We start from the raw sequence: 21,228 nt of genomic DNA, 5'->3' as shown, positions 1-21,228 counted from the left end.
ACTGAGGATAGGTCAGTCAGGACTTGTGAATAAATAATAGTCTTCACACTGATAAAATCAGGTCTCCATTGAAAGGTGGAAACAGGAGAACCAAGGAAACTAATATTTTCATCCTGAATTTGACCAATAAATTCTCTAATTCACCTTATATCTATTTGATTGTTACTAAAATCACAGACTTAGAGTACAGGTAAAAATCTTTCTTTATGAATCAAACTGTGAAAGATGATGTATTAAGAACTGTGTAATGTTTTGAACGACCAACAATAAAAAAAATCTTTCTTTAATCTATGCTTCTTTACACAAATAAACACCTCAAAAAATTTATCTGAGATTAATTCAAGTGTACTCATGTTAAAACTGCAAGTTTAAATAGCTTTCCTATTGGAAAATTTATATTTTCATTCTAAAAGAAGTCTGTTAACCTTTATAACATAGAATTTCACACCAAGATATTACATACTAAAACAAATGAGTTATTTTGAAATATGCAGTTTGAATTCAGCAAATAGTAAAATAAAAAACTTTACCACATGTGTTTAATTTAGGATTCTGTAATAAATGCAAGCTTTAATTATGAAATGCTCTTGCCACAGGTTGCTGACTTCCTTATTACGTACATGATAGCAAATTACTCTCATATAAAAAAAAATTACTTCTCCTTTATACTTTTGTATTTGGATTCCTCCCATAATCACCAGAGATTAAAGCATTCTATGTGATATGTGACAATACCATTCAATAAAGCTTTCTTGTAATGTTAAAGTTAGTATTTGTAGGAGACTTGTTCAATCTTCTGTGAAACTCTTGGTTGATAATAAAATGCACATAATCAACAGTGACAGAGCTACACTTTCCTTACACAAGATCGTTCTCAGTGATGGCAGAATAAGTCTTATGTGCTGAGAAATTCTGTTATTGATGCTATCATGAATTCAATCTTCAAAAATATTTACATAACTTTATATAGGTTAGTATTTATTAATATTGCCACAAAATGTAATTTAAGTGCAGCTCCACATACATAACAATTATTAGTATGTGTGTATACTATTATTATAATTTTCTGTGTCAGAACTAATTAGTAAAGGCAATTTCCAAAGACTTCTAAAAACCATGCCTTTTAATTGAAGCACTCAGTGCAGGTTGATATCCTGTGTCACCTACTTAACAAAAAGTTTCTACAAATAGAGTGCCTGTTTGAATAGGTATAGCCAAATATCAAGCTAAACTTAAATTCACAAGGACTTTTTATGACATAGTTATAATGATTCAGAAGCTAGCTACAAAGACATAACCAATATTTTCAATTTCAATTGTAAAAAAAGTGTCTCTGAAGAGTAATACAGCCAACTGAAACTAGTAATCATTGTAAAAATAGAAACCAAAATTATTATACAATTATATTTTATGTTTATTATTGGAACAAGTAAGACAATTGATAAGTTAGTCTTATTTAAATGTGATTCTGAGGCTACAGTCATCTAATCATACTTTTCTAATGAAACAGGTTAGATACACATTGATTTAAGATAATCTTTGGGCTGGTAGGGTCTAGTCATTTAGCTCTCCCTATTTCCTAAAAGCTCAAGAATCTCTGACCAAACAATACTAACTCCACTGAGGGATGCAAACTGACGTTTAGACTCCTTGATAACCAAGTAAAGGTTTTTCTACTCTCTGTTTATTCCTCCTGATGAGATTCAAGGATCTGGCCAATTTCAATTTTTAAGTTTTCATCAACTATATAAATACAATCAGAGGATGATGTCCTAAAGTAGAAGGAGGTCTTCAAGACTCAAGCTTGAAGCATCTCTAATATTACTGACCAAGAAAGGAAGGATGTCATGCATTCTTATACAAATTAGTGTTGAAATTAATCATTTATTTGTCCCATCCACATCTAAGATTTAAGATTAAGAGAATCTTTGGTCTGGTAGAGTCCAATTAAAAGAACTAATACAAACACGAACTAGCTTAATTAATGTGCATGTAACTGATAATATGAGAAAGAAGGGATTAGGAGACCATGGATATTTTATATTGAAAGACATGTTGTTAGTCTCCTACTGATTGTTCTCATTCTCGTGTGGACTGAAGAATTGATTCTTAACTATATGCAAAATAGGAATGTATAAAATGTTATCAAGTGATTTTATATTTCTGAAATCTTTTGATGTTTATGTATTATTGATGACCTTTTTTATTTTTGTTGGTGCTTTATAATTATAGATAATAGTAAATTTAATTATTCCCTCTTCACACATGCATCTCTCATTCCCCCATATCTTCCCTTTTCTTCTCCTCTTCCATCACCAAGATATGCTTGTTTCTACTCTGTTGATCTCCCTTATAGCATTATTATCATTGTTATTATTATTTTTAAATTAGTGCCTTATAACTATATATTTAAGTGAGATTTATTGTGGTATATTCATAATTCATATAAGACAATTTGTTAAATTTAATTCCTCAGTACTTCCCTATACTTTCCCCTCCCCCCTTCCTCTCAATCTCCTTCCTCAACTTTTTGGTCTTTCTTCTAATTTCATGAGATCCCTCTGTTTTATTTCTTCTCTCTCTCTCTCTCTCTCTCTCTCAACAGTACACTAGGTTTTCCATTTTGTAGAGGGCAAGGGAATGACATATTGAGATGCTCAAGAGGTAAGTTTCAGTTAGAAGTAAAGAAAGCTTCAAAATAAAATGAGATATTAAAGAGCAGGGCTGGAAACAGAATCTAACTCCTTAACTCAATGTGTACTTAGAAGGGTAAATGAAACAATCAATCTAACTCAGTTTGGTTAAAGTAATGCTCCTTCTGAATCATGAATCATTTTATTTGAACAAATCATCAAAATTATTGTATAGGCATGTCTTAAAAATATATGAAATTAACAAGTGTCTACACGTTAAGTGGTTGGAATAATTAAGCATTGGAAGGGGTAGGTAAATTTTTCTTTTCATGTATTTTATTATTCTAGTTTTATTTCAACCCTGTGAAAGTGTTGCCTAATTAAAATTATGTAACAAGAAGGGATTCTTTGGTAAAATATGCTATTTGATACTAAAATAAATGTTGTAGATAACATTAAAAGAACTAATACATCAGTTACCCTTCCATTGATTGACATATTGCCTTTCTAGGGTAACTGATGTGAAACAGCAATCTGTTTACGGGGTAAAGTTGGGAGTTCATAACCCACTTGAATCAAACTGTGAAAGATGATGTATTAAGAACTGTGTAATGTTTTAAACGACCAACAATAAAATAAATAAATAAATAAATAAAATAAAAAGCTTTTAGAAACAAAAAATAAATAAATAAAAGAACTAATACAAATAGTGACAAATGCATAATACTGAGGTCCACCCCCAGTTTGAAGTATAGAAGCAATTCCTATTAGGGTGTCCCAGTTTATACAATAGGATTGTGTTGGAAATTTCTTTATTTCTTACTTTCTTTTTTTTTTTTTTTTTTTTGCTAAGGGGAATTGAACCCAGGGGTGTTTCTCCACTGACCACACCCTAGCCCTTTTTGTTTTATTTTTCATTTTGAGACAAGGTTTCACTCAGTTGCTTAGAGCCTCTCTAATGTTCTGAGGCTGGCCTTGAATTTGTGATCCTCATATCTCAGCCTCCCTAGTGCCTGGGATTACAGGCACATGCCATGGTCCAGGGTTAGTGATGGGGAAATTAATAATACTAGTTCTAAAGAAAATCACAGAGCTTATTGGATTTTGTACCATTGTATGATCATTCTTTTTGAGAGTGCATATTGTGTTTCAACAAACGTAGATTTTGATGAAATTGGTAATGCTCAATTTCATTTGTATAGATATGATTTCAAAGCTCAATATTTTATGCAAATATTTTTGCACTTGAGCATTTAGAGTAAATGCACAAATAATTATTTCACATGGTTGTATTGATTAATACTGAAGTTAGAAAGAAGGCTTACTTTATTAATATCAACTAGATTTTGTTTTGCTTTTTATTCCTCAAAGAAAATAGGTACAGAGGAAAGAACTGAAACAGGCCTAATCATTATTCTTAGCCTCCACTGGATATTCTTTCAAGCTCATTTCAATAATCTTTATCAATATTTGTCAACATTCTGCAATTGTTTGAGGTACCGGCCACATTAAGATTTTTGATGAAAAGCATTTTCAAGTATTTTTAAAAAAAATTTCCAATAATAACACATCTTGGAAAGATTATGGATTATACATTATAGTAAACTGCTTAATATTTGACATGTTATGGATCTGCATCTGAAGTTCTATAATGCGTAGAAGAATTAGGGCTAGTTTATATAGGGTTATGTTCCTTGTCTGTAAAATAACATTACTTCAATAATTCAGAGAAAACAGGTAAACTAGGATCTTGTTTTATAGTATGATCTTCCTTGCTAATGAAAAGTGCTTTGCAGAATTGAACTCATATTTAATAATATTGAAGTCTTAATTTCCTGTCAATATGTGCTTTTCCTTCAGGAACATTCGTCATCCAGGTAACAGCAAGTGACGCTGATGATCCTACAAGTGGCAATAATGCAGGTCTCCTGTACAACTTATGACAAGGGCAAGCCTATTTTTCTGTTGAACCCACAACAGGTATTTCTGATTTAAAAAAAAAATGAATTTTGTTGATTTTGTTGGCTGGGGTTGTGGCTTAGGTGTAAAGTGCTTTTATTCACTTTTATTCACTTTTGCGGCTGTAGGTAGTAAACTTATGGAATCAGAGATATTAGAACATGGATGCTTTTGTGAGATTATTCTTCTGCATACCCCAAATAATAATTTAAATGACTATTTTTATTGTGCAATTTTGTTTCAAGAATAAGATACTTGCTTTGATCGCTCAAGTAATAAATGTAAGGTAGATTGTATGAAAATTCTTTTTTTAAGGAAATATCTTTTTGAGGAAACTCTGTTTTAGCTACACAAATACATTTACAAACATTTCCAGAAAGCATGAGCAACTCTCGTAAGAAGAAATTATGATTAAACATAGAACAAAGAAGAAGCAAGTAAAATTGTGTATGTGTGTTTGTATCTATTCACACATATTCAACCAGAGCATGATGTCCTAATTATTGACTGTTGAAAAATGAAACAAAACTGTTGATTGCTTCATCTTCTTCTTCTCTCACTTTCTCTCTGACTTGCCCCATGCCCCAATGTCCAGTGAAATCATATTTATGTTGATGGCTCAACAGAAGTCACTTTCACTCATTTCCTTCCAGTAGAATAATCAGTAAACCACAGCAAGTTAGCAACATTTAAATCTATTTTTACATATCAGGTTTCGCAATCATTAGTTGTATATGGGAGAATGGTTTGTTAGTGTGCATGTACACACTAAATGCACAGGTCTAAATCATGTCGATGCTGCTCAACTTAGCAAATTCTTGTCCGGATTAGGGTTCTCAAATCTTCTGACTTGTCAAGCAAAACATTTATGTATCAAAAAATGTTTTGGTCAACAATGAAGAATGGCAGTGGTTCCATAATAGTATCATGGATCTGAAAAATTCCTTTTTGACACAATTTGAATGCTCATTGTAACATCCTCCATGCCTTTTCTTTTTATTTTTTATTGGTTAGGTTTTTGGTCTTTTCCCAGTCTTCAGACTTTCAGTCTCTACATAGTTTAAACTTTGATATATTTCCGGATCAAGTCATTGGACTTATTTTCCCAAAACCCTTAATCCTTGATGCTATTAACCCTGTGGCTTTAAAGACTGCTGCTGGGCCTGACAACATCCAAGTCTACATGTCCATTCTGAATTTTCTCTTGAACTCCACAGGTAGACATCAAGCTTCCTACTCAGCATCTTCATTTGTACATGTTATACACATTTAAAAGCTAACATTCTCTTTATTCAGCTTCTGATCTCATTTGCCTGCTATTCCTCTTATTCCTACAGATTTTCTTATCTCAATTATTAACAAATCCAGGCTCCATATTGCTCAAGCTTAAATCTCATTTATTCAGTTCAAACACCACTGGGTGTGAAGAATTAATGATCCAACTCAGATTGAACTGGGCCAAATCCAGTTCAATTTTAATTTCTACTCAGCTGAGTTGATGATCAGTTCTATACATTTGCTGATACCTTCTGATTTTTATTTTCTGTGAGCAAAGACACATACACACACACTCAACTTTTAAGAGGAGAAGATTCTGTTAAGGTTTAGAAGTCCTTTTCTCTTTCTCAAACCAAAAACTCAATCTTTTGCAGGTATTGTTCATTTCTCACTTTCAAAACAATCTGGATGCTTCTCACCTGCTCCTTCCAACCACATTGGATCATGCTGCTGTCTTAATCAGTCTCTGTTATTGCAATAAGCTCTCACCTAACCCTCGAGTTTCACCATCTTCCTCCTTCAGTTTATTTCAACACAGCTCTCATGATCTTGCATGTCATATCTTATCAGTTCTATGCCTTCCCATCTCACAGATGAAAAGTCAGCACCCTTAGTATCACCTAATGGGTCCTAGCATTCCTAAATGATCTGACACCATTCAATCCTGTTAAGGACCTCTGAGACCTCATCTATGTCACTCTATCCTTTGCTTTCTGGAAAACCAACTTCAGGCAATCAACATGGATTTTCATCTTCTCTGTCCTCATATATTTCTTCCCCTATTTAAATTCTTAACCAAGAGCCATATAAACAGTGAGTTCTTTCCACTTCATCAAAATTTAAAACTATCCACCACAACATAGCCAGAGTACTTGTTAGTATCCAGTTTATTGTATGCTTCATTCCTGCTAATATGAGCAGAGGGAAGCATCATTCTATATATTTTACCTTGTTGTATCCCAGTTACTAGAATATGGACTTGTTAAGAATTCATGCTGAAAAAAATATTTTTGAATGTGAAATAAACTGCAAAGACTGAGTACTGATGGTAGAAAATATTCTTTTGTTTTATAATTTTAAAACCTGGTGGTTTAATATAAACTCAATAATATTTAATTCTGAAGCATCTGTTTTGAAGTGTATGTTAATGTCATTGTTTTCTCTTGATTAATTGTTGGGAACTTTAATTTGTACAATCAAATCAATTATTTTTAAAAATGTTTCCATAAGGAAAGAACTACAGTTAAATCATTACATTCACTCTAAAAAATAAAAGAACAAAGAAAACAAAAGTAAAGAGTAATATATTCACAACTTATAAGTAACTATTCTCCCACTTTAAATAAAAGTATAGTCTCAAAATGCAAGCTGTTAAGTAACTTGCTGTATACTTCTAAAGGAACCTAAAATTCCTTTAAATAATTCTATTATGTCTGCTTTATTTTAATATTTTATTTTCAAGAAGTCTCATTCATTGAAATATTAACACCTAGGATTATTTCTTACATTTCAGAATAAATCATATATAATAATTTAAGAATGGGCAGCTGGAGTTGTAGCTCAGTGATAAAGTGCTTACCTCACATTGCATTTAAATAAATGTAAGTCAGTCTAGAATGTCAGCTTTACATTAATAAGTCACTCAGTTAGTAGTTCTCTGATATTATTTAAGTCATCTCTTAATTACTTATAATACCTTATACAATGTAAATGTTACTTAAATAGTTGTTATCTGTGTTGTTTAGAAAATAATGAAAAACTTGTACATACTCAGTACAAATACACATTTTCCAAATGCATTTGATACATAGTTGGTTGACTACACTGACATGAACCCACATATGTGAAGGAATAACTGTCTCTCTATATATGTATATATAATATATATGATAATAAAGGTAGGTTTGTTTTTTACCACAGATATGCATACATATATTTGCTCTTGGATATTTACTCAGGGGGCTTAAAATAAAAGAATCACAAGAAGTAATGGAGACTGTTGCACCTACATCTTGCTTAAAATACTCTTCTTCAATCAAAAGAAATGAAACTGACTGGAGAACTGGTTGAATCCACAGTTATTACAGGGAGAACATTGTGGTTCTAAAAATGTAAGGAAGAAGCCATAAAAGAATGGAAGAATAGGAGTGTGTTGAAACGGCCAAGGAACCATGCTGTAATTAATACCTAATGTCCAAAACTGAGTATTTGAACAAAAAATGAATTAAAATATTTGGTTTGTATGATGAGTTTTGGTTTGAATCATTGGAAACAATTCTTATGAATAGATACTAATGAAGATAAATAAAGAAGCACATTTTTAATCACTTGTAAAATAATTTTAATTAATAAATGTATAATCAAAGAAATAGATATCAACATTAGCAAAATAAAGTGGTAATATTGTGGTCATTATTTGTACATGGATACTGAAATCAGTAGGTTAATATATAAAAAGAAGCCAAATGTTTTCAGAATATCTTCCTGAGATCTTTAATAATTACAAAAACATAGTAGTTTTACAGTGAAGAAACCTGGCAGATACTTTGATCAAGAGTCACAGCTAATATTACAATTACTAAGACAAGATTGATACCTCTGTAACTTTCAGGCTCATTTTATCTGATCATGAGAAAGCCTCAGACAGACACCGACATTTGAGAGGCACTGTATAAAATCACTAACTAATATTTTCCCATACACTAAAGGGCATACCAAACAAGGACATTGATACACTATGGAGGGGACTAAAGTGACATGGAAAAAAAATGCACTACATAATCCCAGACAGGACTATGAATAAGGGAAAAGAACATTAGTGGAGTGACTGGTGAAATCCAATACTACAGTTTGTATTTTATTTAATAAAAGTAGAGCATTTAATTTATCTTGAAATAATAATAACATTATGGTCATACACAACAATTTAGACGCAGAATCTGGTTGAGAGGCATAAGGGAAAATTTGTACTTTTGAGAACAGTCCTATGAGACTTAAGTTATTTAAAAATATGCATTTAATTGAATTAGTGAGAACATTGCCAGTGTAACTGAGAGGAGGATAGTACAAACCAAAATAAAATAATTTACTATTGATTAGTTTTCTGATGTTTTCTCCTAATTTAAAAAATGTTGTAAAAGGAAAATGAATGCACATATAAAATTTGATTAGCTGCAATTTATCTCAAGGCCAAAGAGATTTCATCTGGTGAAGATGATGTGAGAAAGAAAAAAATCTATATAATCAGAATTGGTGGCTCTAGAAAAAAATAAGGAAAATAATTCATATTATATATTATTGCTTAAATCACATACTATTATCCAATCTTCCTAGGGGATCAAATATGATTTTATTCCATTTTAATTTGTCAATGGGATCTACATCTATTCATTATCTACTAATTTAAAAGAATGTATAACTCCTTATCAAACTTTTAGTGGGTTTTAGTTGCAGTGGTGTTTCCAGAAACAAAATGGGATATTTAATACAAAATGTCAACTGTTAAAATCCTCTTTAATTTTGCTGACAAATATATTCAGTGGGAAATATGATCACTTGTAGCTATTCAAATAAAATGCTTATGAATGTTTAAATATATTTAAAACTGAACTCCTCTATGTCTTCATTCTAATTTCTATTTTAATTCTTTCTTTAACACCATGATAAAAATTAGTAAAATATTTTTAGAAATCTGTCAATTCAAGATTAAATTATTCTCATCTTTGCCACAATTTTGGCAAATCTCACTGAAGTCTCATGGAAATATTCAGGAATATATGCACAGTGAGAAGCCGTCATTGAAACCACATGGTATTTTACTTTACTTTTCATTATTCATCATTTGCAAGCTGATGAGACATGCCGAGAACTTCAAGGCTTCTTTAATTGTAGATTTGAGATAATTTTGCAGACTTTCGCATGACGTATTTTGCAACTTGACTTCCTTTCATGTGTGCTCAATTGTACATTAATCAATATGTGCATCCCCAAAGTAAAGGACAGTGGATCTAGGATATTTCTGGAACTTGAAATATTATATAATTCTGGAACAAAATGAAAGGTCAATCTGCTACTTAAAAGAAGTCATTTTTATCAAGTCCTATTGAATTTTTTTATTTAAATGGACAAAAGTAACTTTTGTATGATAGTAATTAAGTAATTATAATATCATACACAGATTCTCACGCAGTAGATCTAGTGTAGGAAAGAAAGAAAAAAAGAAAAGGTTCACAGTCACTCATTTCTGCTACTTACTTTTACTTCTCTGTATCTCACAAAATTTTTTTGCAGGGGAGGGCAAGGTATTTCTTTTTAACCATGTCATTTACATATTAAAATCCTCTCTTGGGTTTGATAATGAGTTATGCTTGTTTAGATTTAGCATACACCAGTTTAAATGTAAAGCTGTATTAGTTTCTTTTTCCTATGACTGTGGAGTTCACTAAATATGTGGATGTGCCATTTTTAAAATCGGCATCTCATAAGCTATGCAGAATATGCTTTTAATAATTTACCTGGTGGCATAAAACCATGTTATATATCAATGTGATACAGCAAATATGATGATACAAGGGGGGTCTTTTCTCTTGGTACAGATATTCTATTACTGGAAGTAAAGAGTTCACTATCAGTGACAATGGCACAATCATTGTCACTAGCACACTTGACCGGGAGATCAACACATGGTACAACCTAAGTGTCACAGCCACAGAAAGATGTAAGTACTAATTTGGAAACCGTATATTTCATCACGGTGGTCTTAATGACATTGCATTATCCCTACACCTGAGGACAGAGCTATTTTTAAATGTTGTTGAAATTTGTAGTTAAATGATGTTTGATATGTAAGGTTACATACATATATATTATTTGGTCATAAATTATTATGTATTCATTTCTATTAAAGCTTTCTTAAAATGTTATGACTAAGTATTTTCTAAACTGTTTTTACTTATTATATAACAATAAATAATGTTTAATGCAAAGATAATTTGGAGGAAAACACAACATATAAAACTTGAAATTTTATGCCCTGACAATCATATGCATTAAAATATTTTCATTTCAATAAATAAAAACTAAAAACATATTTCTACAAGTTTTTGAACATATATTCTGTGTGAGTTTATTTTTATATTATCATTTTAATTAAAAAAGGAAAATCTTATGTAATTTCTAAAAACATTCATCTGAAAAGACAGTTTCAGGTAGCAAACTCAATTCATGGTATTGGTTCCCCAGATTGTCAATTTAGAGAAGTATGTAATTAGTTTTATATACTGCTTTATGAAAATAATAGTAAAATTATAAGATCTGAACTAAAGTTTTAGGTTTATAATGATTTATATTTGTTTAGTTCAAACATAACTAGCTTAGTCTATCAGTTCACAAGTAACTCTTCCAGAAAGCAGATAAGAAATGCCTCCATTTTTACCTGTGTTTAGGATAAAATGTCAGTGTTAATTCTTTTAGAATTTAGACATTTAACATAAATCATAGTTCAATATTATTATAGTACAGAATATGGAGGATACAAATCATATTCATCACCTGTCTGCATATCCCAAAAAGAGTGGTCCCTTTTTTAACTAAACTTACATTTGCAGTTGAACTGATGGTCAGATCTTACTAATCATTAATGACCAGTTGTCTGCTTGTTTGTTTCAGCGAAAAGCAGATGATTTCATTGTTAAGGTATAAAAGTGGGTAAAATAATACCAATTTACCATTTGAATAGTGTCCATAACATTATGAGTGAATCAGTTATTCAATCATCTGACATAAAGCATAAAGGAATAAATACAACACAATAGGAAAGACTGTCAAAATCATCGCCATTATTTGGTACATGAATTTAGTGTAATACTGTAGTACAGCACAGGAGTGAAGCTGTGAATTTGAGATGTTCTAGAAGGCATCCTCCTTTCTTATAATCGATTTTACATAGAATTTTAACAATCTTATTCACTTTTTTTGTATTCCTTTGAGGCTTTAAACCTTAGTCTACCTTATTCCTCATGTTATTGAACAGCTGCAGGTGATATGGCAGAGTGGAAAGTGCTCTCACATGTTTTTTTTTTTTTTTTTTTTTTTTGCAATATGTTGAATAACTCTGCAGAAATGTTGCAGCAGGACTTGGGTCAGGATTTGAATTTTCTGTCTAACTAAACAATAAAGGACGAGGAGCAAATGTTACAATGGAACAAATGCCTGCTGCTGCAGAAGAAATGCCAAGGCTTTTCCTGTCAGGAAGCACAAAGGTGTTTATTCCGAGAGCAAGAAGCTTTTATTCAATGCGTATTTATTTCTGAGAACAAATCATTCATAATGTCACTCTCTACAAAGCTATTGTAAAAAAAAAAAAAAAAAGAATCCAAATCAGGTCGAAGGAAGACTAGATTCCTCAAAAAATGTTTATCTATAAAATTGCTCTCAGCTATTAGATGATCAAAATTTATTGAATGTATAGAAATGTTTTGTATTCAAGCTTATTTTGTATGTTAATATAATGCTTATAAGAATATATAATTTCTTTTCTTAACTTAGATGTACCATAATGTGAATTACTAGAAGGTAAACTCTTTAAAATTTATAGTTTGTACTTTTTGATATAAAATGCTCTAATCTTGTATGAATAAAAAGAATCAAAAAATAAATGAATGCAACAAAAATTTCCAGATAATTTAATTATATACTATCAAATTAGCTATATAATTACTTTTTTATCAGACAAATGCCTTTCTATGATAGAAGATCCCTATAGGAAAATTATCTAAGCATTTTTTGGTTCAGCATTGTAAAACAAAACAAAAACAATAATACGTATCTTTGAGTTATAAGATACCTGCTATCCACAAAAGTCGTTACTTCAACACTTGTATGTTTACATATGTACTATGAATAAAGTGCATAATCTGATCAACACTATAATTATGTCATCATATATTCTGTTCAAGGGTGATATTAAAATATTTAAAGACCAGCCCAGTACAATGCAGGTACTCAGACAAGACTTCAGCTCCTAAGCTGCATTGGTTCCACAACTGATCCACAGCCCCTACAGCATTAAGAAATAGCTCCATATGCTCTGCATAATTCACATGTTTACATATGTGTGTGGTAATGTACATTATTCAGTTAATAGAACATAAAATTTATAGTTTAAAAGATGGCATATTCCAATGGCTCACACTAGAAACTATAGATATTACAATGCTGTGTATGTTGAAGAAAATAACCAAACAGCAATGATAGCAGAAACTGGGAATCATTTGAGGCACATCAGGGAAAATGTCTTCATCTTGTCACTTCTGAATCACATTTTCACATATTAATTTATAAAAATTATAGTTTGTGGCTAAAAAGATTGAGTTCTGTGAAACTGCATATTATAAACATTTTATTAAGTATTTTACAGATTAACATCTCAGCGATTTGTTAAACTATTTTATGTAACATAATTTTAAAATTCACAGTAAAATTTGAGGTCAATATTATTTGAATTTCACACACACACACACAAACACACACACACACATACACACACACACAAAACTGCAGCCTCTGTAATTTGCTTTCCCACCCTCAGTGATAAATGGATAGAACAATCACAATTATATCAGATTCCAAAGCCTGTTGTCTTAATCCTATGCTACATTTTCCCATATTAATAGAGCAAATGAAAGAAAGTACGTGTTTCACTCAGTGTTTTTAAATTAACTATAAACACTATACTCCTCACCAGTCACATTTTTCCATTTTTAAACTTGCAAGACAATTATATTTAAATGCTTTTATTTGTATGAATGACTCAAATGTAGGGTCTCAATTAGCCCCCATTGTGTGGCTTCCTTAGAACCAAACTTGAACAATCTATGAGAACATTTAGCCAAATTCCTGTCACTACTCTCTGAGGTGTCTCATTTCTCTCCAATGTGTTGTTTCTCCTATGTTCTCAAGTGAGTGAAACATGTATCTAGTAATACTAAAATGATTCAAGGGATTTAAAAAAAACAATTAAATACCAAATATGTTTTAAAGACTTTGGGCTTGTCTTTCCAAAATATGCTAGAAAATCTCTTACAAAACAATTGTCTTGGCTGGGGATGTGGCTCAGTGATTAAGCTCCCTTGGATTCAATTGTGATACCAGGAGGAAAAAAAGAAAAGAAAAAAAAATTTTCTTGAAACAATAAAACCAAAATACATTTATTTTTCAGTTATACTTATATATTTGAAAATAAGGAATATAAATGCAGATAACATAAGAACAAAGGAAAAGAATTGGAAATGTTTGAATTCTCCTGAGAAAAACAGTAAGGCTTCAAGTTGAATTTAAGGGAAAAAATTAAAACATGAGATTTAATAAAAGTAGACATATAATTTATATACAAAATCATCAATGTTGAAATTGATCATCTGAAATAAAGTATCAATATTTTTAAAATATTATATTTATTTTTAAAATAAAATATAATTTTAAAATTATTGTACATTGTGGAACATTCTATTTAAACAAAACAATTTTTGTTTTTAAAAGGTGCACCTAAATTTTAATGATTAAGAGAATTGATTGGTATATATTTTGGGGATTGAACCTAGAGGCGCTTAACCACTGAACTTCATCCCCAGCACTTTTTATATTTTATTTAGAGATAAGGTCTTGCTCAGTTGCTTAGAGCATCGATAAGTTGCTCAGGCTGGCTTTGAACTTGCAATCCTCCTGCCTCAGCCTCCCAGGATTACATCATACACTACTGTGCCCAGATTGCCTTGTATATTCTTATACAAATATTTCTACATTAACTGAAATCTCAGGCAATGCTGAATGGTAAATGGTTTCTCAATCTTCTTTCAGTGAAATCAGGGAAATTAACAATACCTACATTCATCAGAATTAGGTGTGTTTATATAAATACTAACAGCAATTACAGGAATGAAGCAAGCTGACCTTATACCTACTATTTTCCCACTATGACCAACATCCAGTGAAAGACACTTAGTAAATATTGCTTGAGGAGAAGGTGTGAAACAGAAATTTTCCTTAGCTATATTGTTGAAAAATACATGAATCATTTGCAGATCCTGTCCTCATACAGAGATCTGGCTCTTTGGTTTTTCAAGTGAAAAAAAAAAAAGAAATATACTGTGTAGTCTTGAAGGCAATTTTTCATGATTATAAGACATTATTATACTTATTTTTTCATTGTATATTATTCAACTCATAGACAATGTTCAACAGATTTCTTCAGTTCCTGTGTATGTACAACTTCTAAATGTCAATGATCATGCTCCTGAGTTCTCTAAATACTATAAGACTTATGTGTGTGAAAATGCAGACTCTGGTCAGGTAAGAAAGCTTCCTAAATTACCGAAGTCTGAGTAACACATCACTGTTTTATATACTATACATAATGACTATATCACATATAATACTAATATTCATATGATATTATATATATATATATTATACTATAGTGATTCTATATTTCACATATTAGACATGATTACTATTTTATATGCTGTACATAGATTTTTTTATATACTTATCCCACTTTGAAATGCTCTCATAGACACTTTAATTATCTTAATTACATGTTTCTGTTTTGTGCTAAACATAATAGTATATGTTTCTTTTTATTTAAACAATTTCTAAAAACAAAGATTATTTTATTTTAAAAATTTCTAAAGACACTCTGTAGGGCACTCTGTATGATACATACCATAGCTTGTTTTTCAAATGGCCCCTAATTCCCAAAAATTTTATAGTCTTATTTTCAGAAATACAGAAATCAATATATTCTAAATGACATTAAATTTCTCAATGAAGGGAATTGGAGACCCTTTGTATTTTACAAAAGCAGGAATTACATTTTTTTACCAATCAGGAGTAGTAACCAACCTTATGTTTTACTTTTAATTTTCTAATACAGTAGCAGATAGGAATATCTTAAGACATAGGTACATCATAATTGTTATTCATTTTTCAACCATAAGATACTGGAAATTGTCAATGATTTTTAAACTGTTAAGTGAACTATGTTCAATTATGTTTATGCTTGAACCATTTTATCCTGAAAATCTGAAATCTTGTAATTTTAAGCATATATTTTTTAAAAATACATGATTATAAATATGCAAATAACCTTTTAAATTTATTCATTTTTATGGGTTAAAAACCATAGTTTTTGAGAAAGTGTAAGATATAAAAGTTCTGAGTTTCTCCCTTGTGCTATACTGCCCAGAAATATAAAATTTAACAAATTTAGACATCAGGGACATATGTGTAGACTGGTAGAGATCATTAAAATAAAATAAGAAAAGAATGCAAATGTACTGGAACTCACAATTCCCAAGGAAACTAGGCTTACATAATTTTTAAAAAATTTATATTATAAGTGGATTATTTCACTTGTAATTTATATGCTGTACATAAATTTTGATGTTTTCAAACATTTTAAACACATCTGATTTCTTGAACAGAAAGACAAATATATTAATGAGCTTCGAAAAATCACTTTAACTAGTTTTGTTTTTAATATGTGTTTTTAATATATTTTCCCAATAACATTAAGAATAAAAGAGTATCTATTAACTATTTTGAAATACTAGAGCATGTTTTAAAGGCAACTTTTTGTAGTTTACATGCTGGTAGTTTGGTGGTCTGTGTCTTTTATTATTATTATTATTAATTTATTTATTTATTTTAGTTAGGTATATATGACAGTAGAATGCATTTTGATTCATTGTACAAAAATGTGCTTATTAATTAATATCATATTATGCTTCAATTAGGTTAAACACATATGTCTTCAAACATTTATTATTTCTTCATGGTGAAAATGACAAGATTTTTTTCTAGTTTTTTGAAATATGCAGTATGTTAGGATTTTAAAATATATAACTTATATGGCAATAATTTCATAATAGCTGTGAATGTATTTAAATTGTCACCTTTATAAGAAAAACTCTAAAAATTTTAAAAAGTGGTTTAATATACTTCATTTTTCTATATAACTATGATGCCCCAGATGGTAAGTCATTTACCAAGTAAGACTGCATTTTCAGTGCTTTCAGCTGAGCCAAGATCACTGAGCAGAAGACTTGGGAAGACAGCACAACTTACACATTGGAGGCTTGGGGTCTAGGCCAGAGTATTAGATTTGGCTGATAAATATTTGTTGACTAAAGATAGGTGATTCTAAGGACCACACTGTATTTTTTATTATAACTCCTCTATTGTTGTTTACAATAAAATTATTAATAGCTATGTTAATAGTAACCCTTTTCTACTTTTGCACCATGTGTAAATGAGAAATATACATTTGATAGATTGGGTTTTCCTTTTTCATTGCATTGGAGTTCATGTGTATCTCTACCACCTGAGTGGTTGACACATTCTTTTCCAAGATTCTGGTTCATAAGCTACAACTCAGAAGTCAGTGTATTTATATAAATAGGAGTAATCACATTTTTTTGAGAATGAGGGTACCACTTAGTGACAGGGACACCATGCTCATCGGTGGCTTTGGGCCATAGACTGAAGTTAATATCCCACTTATGTTTAGCAAAACAGAATGGCTCAAAACAAGATATTTTGTAATGAAATCCTTCTTGTTTAAAGACTTATAGGATGATCACTAAATTGTATCTTATCCATATAATTATACTGTTTAACTCAGTATAATTATATGGATAAGATACAATTTTTAATTTGAGAAAAGTTAAATGGTATAACTTCACCTGAAGTCTCATAATCTGCATCTTTGCTTTCATGGTAAACTTTACCAGTATCCTGAGCCTACAGTGTTAGTTTCTACTTTGGTATTCATATTCTGATTGACTTAAAATTTGTGAAATATCTTCCCCTCTCAGTTTTCTTTTCCCTGTGCTTATGATAAAATAAAAAAATTCTGAAGTTTTAACTTCTTACAATGAAAACTCAAATCAAACTAAAATGATAGTGTGTCAGTCTTTTTTTAAATCTCTTTGAGAGTTAAATTAATACTAGGAGCAACACAATTAAAAGAAGAATATTATGGTGAAAATTTATTTCATTTTTACCATTCTGGTAGGCCTTTCATAGTACAAGTTTTGAAATGTTATAACTCTTTAGAAGCACATTTGAAAAAAATTGTGAGCAATGATGAAATAATTGTTTTAATGATGAAATATCTTGACAACGTTCAAAACATATATCACTGTTTCCATAGTGTCTTAACTTTTAAAAAATTTGCAATGTACCCATATAGTAATTGAAAAAAGAATTAACATTTTTTTAATTAAAATAAGTTAATTATTCTTTCTTTATCCATTGGAACACTTGTAAGAATGAAAACAAAGAAAAAGGAAAAAAAAAAACTTAGAATATCAACCTCTACATCTTGGTAGAACTTTTCAAAAGAAAATTCAAATACTAATGTTTGGTACAACATACTATAAAGGTATAGCCAAGATTAAACCCTACTAAGAAAGGAGGGTTTTGAATTTAAGGACATAAGAGTTCTCCTGTACTCTGATGAAAGTTTAAATGTAAAGTTACACAGGAATATCCATAAAAGAGCATGCTTTTTTCTAGTTTACAGATGATTATACCATGCCTCAAAAAGGTTTGACTTTCCAACTCCACATAATTTACAATGGATTAAGTGAAGCCTGTCCTATGTACTTGTCTCCAAGAGGGGAGTTAATTGTAACTATTTTTGCCATAGTAATCTTAATAGCTATCCTTAAATTATTTTCATAGTGGAAAACAAACATGAAAATAAGGGTTTTCTCTATTGATTTGTAGAAAGAATTATATTCATGATGTTGAGGTCAAGAGTCAGTTTAATTCTCACCTCTTGTCTGGAATAATCATAATTCAAACTCAAAATGTCACATGGATCAGCCTTATTTTACAATCAATTTACTTTAAGGAGGAAGGAGAGACATCATCAAATAATCATGAGGGGGACTTTCAGATGTCACTCTCAAATTATCTCAGTTTTATAAGTATCTGAAAGAATGTTACTCCACTCAAAACCAAAGGGAAACCTAAATATGTCTCCCTCCCGCTGCACTACAGGTGATGGACTGAAATCCATGTGCAGGTGATTTAAGTGCTACCACTGTACATGACAACAAGGACTGTATTTCGTGTTCATTGAAAAGCCTTATTTTCATAATCTAGGCATTAGTGCTATGATGTCAACAAGATTGTCCTTGTTCCTTTCATGTGTTTCTTTAGAGGTTAATAGTAGATTCAGACTAACTTGAGTTCAGATTTTTGTTTTGAAATGTTCTGACTAGGTTTTCCGCAAGTAAAATAAAAACCAAACACTAAATAACAAAATAGCCTTTGAAAGAGCCACTAAAATCTTACAAACATGCTATTAATCTCTTTCTCCCTCCTACATTTAGATAGTAATATATGAACAATTTATTGTTCATGAAATGTATTGACAGAAATCAACATATTATTTACTTTTGTAAGGTCTAGAAATTATATTCTATTACACAGTGATGAACTATCTAACATTGTTTCAGTTAGAGTGGGACAACATAGGTGATGCTAGACCCATGGCACCTAGGTGTGTGGTCTGCTGTTCCACCTCGTAGGTATGAGAGTACTCCATCATAATGCCCCAGGGGTTAATGCCCTGACAACCCATTTCTCACAAGTCCCTGTTATTAAGAGTTATATGGCTGTATATCCTATTACATCAGAATTTTTATTGTTAATAGCATGGGGATTGAGTATTTTAATAAATTGATTTTGTATCCTGCTACCATCAAAGTATATAAAACTTGTGTAAAATGTAATTTGTATAAAAAGTTGATCTTTCTTAATTTAGGAATATTATCCAAAGTAAGAAGTGTTTTTGAATGCCATTCACATAATAAAGCACCTTAAATCCAATAAAAAGTAGAATATATTTCAAATTGGCTTCTAAATTAATAGAGCAACCAGATTAATGAGTCTTGAAGTAACACAATTTGAGGCAATTAGATTCTACAACAATCAATAAATCATCCTAGAAAATCAATTTTCCCTGATTACCTTAATGTTAATATCAAGATTATCAAATTTTTAAAACTTGTATTCACAAATAATTAAGGGAAAATTCTTTGGATAGTGAAACTTGTTCTTTCAAGATTGTGATGAGACTGTGTCTCCAAGTTCTTAGCAGGAAGCCTGTTCCCTTCTGTGAAGACCAGAATGTGCTGCCAGGTGCGCTGGCATTGCATAGAAGCAGCACTGACTGCGTGGACTGCAGAGGGCAGCAGACCCAGGTTCATGTCTTTAGCCAGATGTGTGAGGGTATCCGCTATTTACAATGCAAATGAAAAGTTGTGAGTTCCTCTTTAGCATCATTGAGATTGGCTTCCACTGTTTGAGTGGAAGGATGTAAGGTTAATTGTGTGCTGAGGTTATATCTGATGCCACCCTTTAGTAAGAGTTGAATGAAGTGTTTAAGAGATCCTATGGATTATTTTTGCAATTTCCTATGAATCTATACCTATTTCAAAATACACAGTTCAGAGAATCATTAGGTTGAAATGAAACAAAATAAAATATTCAAGTAATGCTGTAAAAAACCAAAGGAGAGTGAATTAAAGCAATGACCATTAAGATTATTAGAGCATGTGATATAAAATCCTAAGAGATATCTTAGTCAAGAGAATTGCAAACATGAATATGTTCAAAATTATAAGTTACAAATATCATCATAGGATTTAAACTTTCCCAAAATAAAGAAAGGATCTCCAGCCTATTTTTTTTTAATATATGTTTTTTAGTTGTAGTTGAACACAATACCTTTATTTTGTTATTTATTTTTATGTGGTGCTGAGTATCAAACCCAGTGCATCATACGTGCTAGGAGAGAACTCTACTGTTGAACCACAACTCCAGCTCTCCAAACCATTTTAAGTAGCTTTACTTATGGAAAAAGAAATAAAAAAAATAGACATTTGCACATATTAATTTCAACACAAATAGTATTACAAATATGGTTGTAACAATATGTAAATTATTATTAAGAACAAGGTCTGAAGAATTAAAAGGTAATGTCTAAAAACATAATGTTTTTAGAAGGGTAGCAAAACTTAATATTTTGAATCTATTAAAATTTTTCATTATGTAATTATATTATTAATTTCACTGATGATCATTTTATTAATTGCCTCAGTCCAGCTACAGCAAAATAGCCGGGGGGTGATGAGCAACTTGTGTACATTGATACAGCAGGAGTAGGAGCCATTTATTGTAGGATAAAATCGGTATTTATACATGCAACACAGCTTATCTAATTAACATAAACTAGATACAGCAGTCAACCAATAAGGAATCTCCATACTTAATGGCTCGCTGGCGT

At 30.7% G+C, this 21,228-nt stretch overlaps 1 pseudogene; it reads left to right on the top strand.

The window, feature by feature from the left end:
- Positions 1-21,228, top strand: part of LOC144369702 (cadherin-19-like) — a 33,889-nt pseudogene that overhangs the window by 2,484 nt on the left and 10,177 nt on the right.

The sequence above is a fragment of the Ictidomys tridecemlineatus genome, chromosome 13 (assembly GCF_052094955.1).
Source record: "Ictidomys tridecemlineatus isolate mIctTri1 chromosome 13, mIctTri1.hap1, whole genome shotgun sequence".
Lineage (NCBI taxonomy): Eukaryota > Metazoa > Chordata > Mammalia > Rodentia > Sciuridae > Ictidomys > Ictidomys tridecemlineatus.
This window is presented reverse-complemented; position numbering and strand designations above follow the sequence as displayed.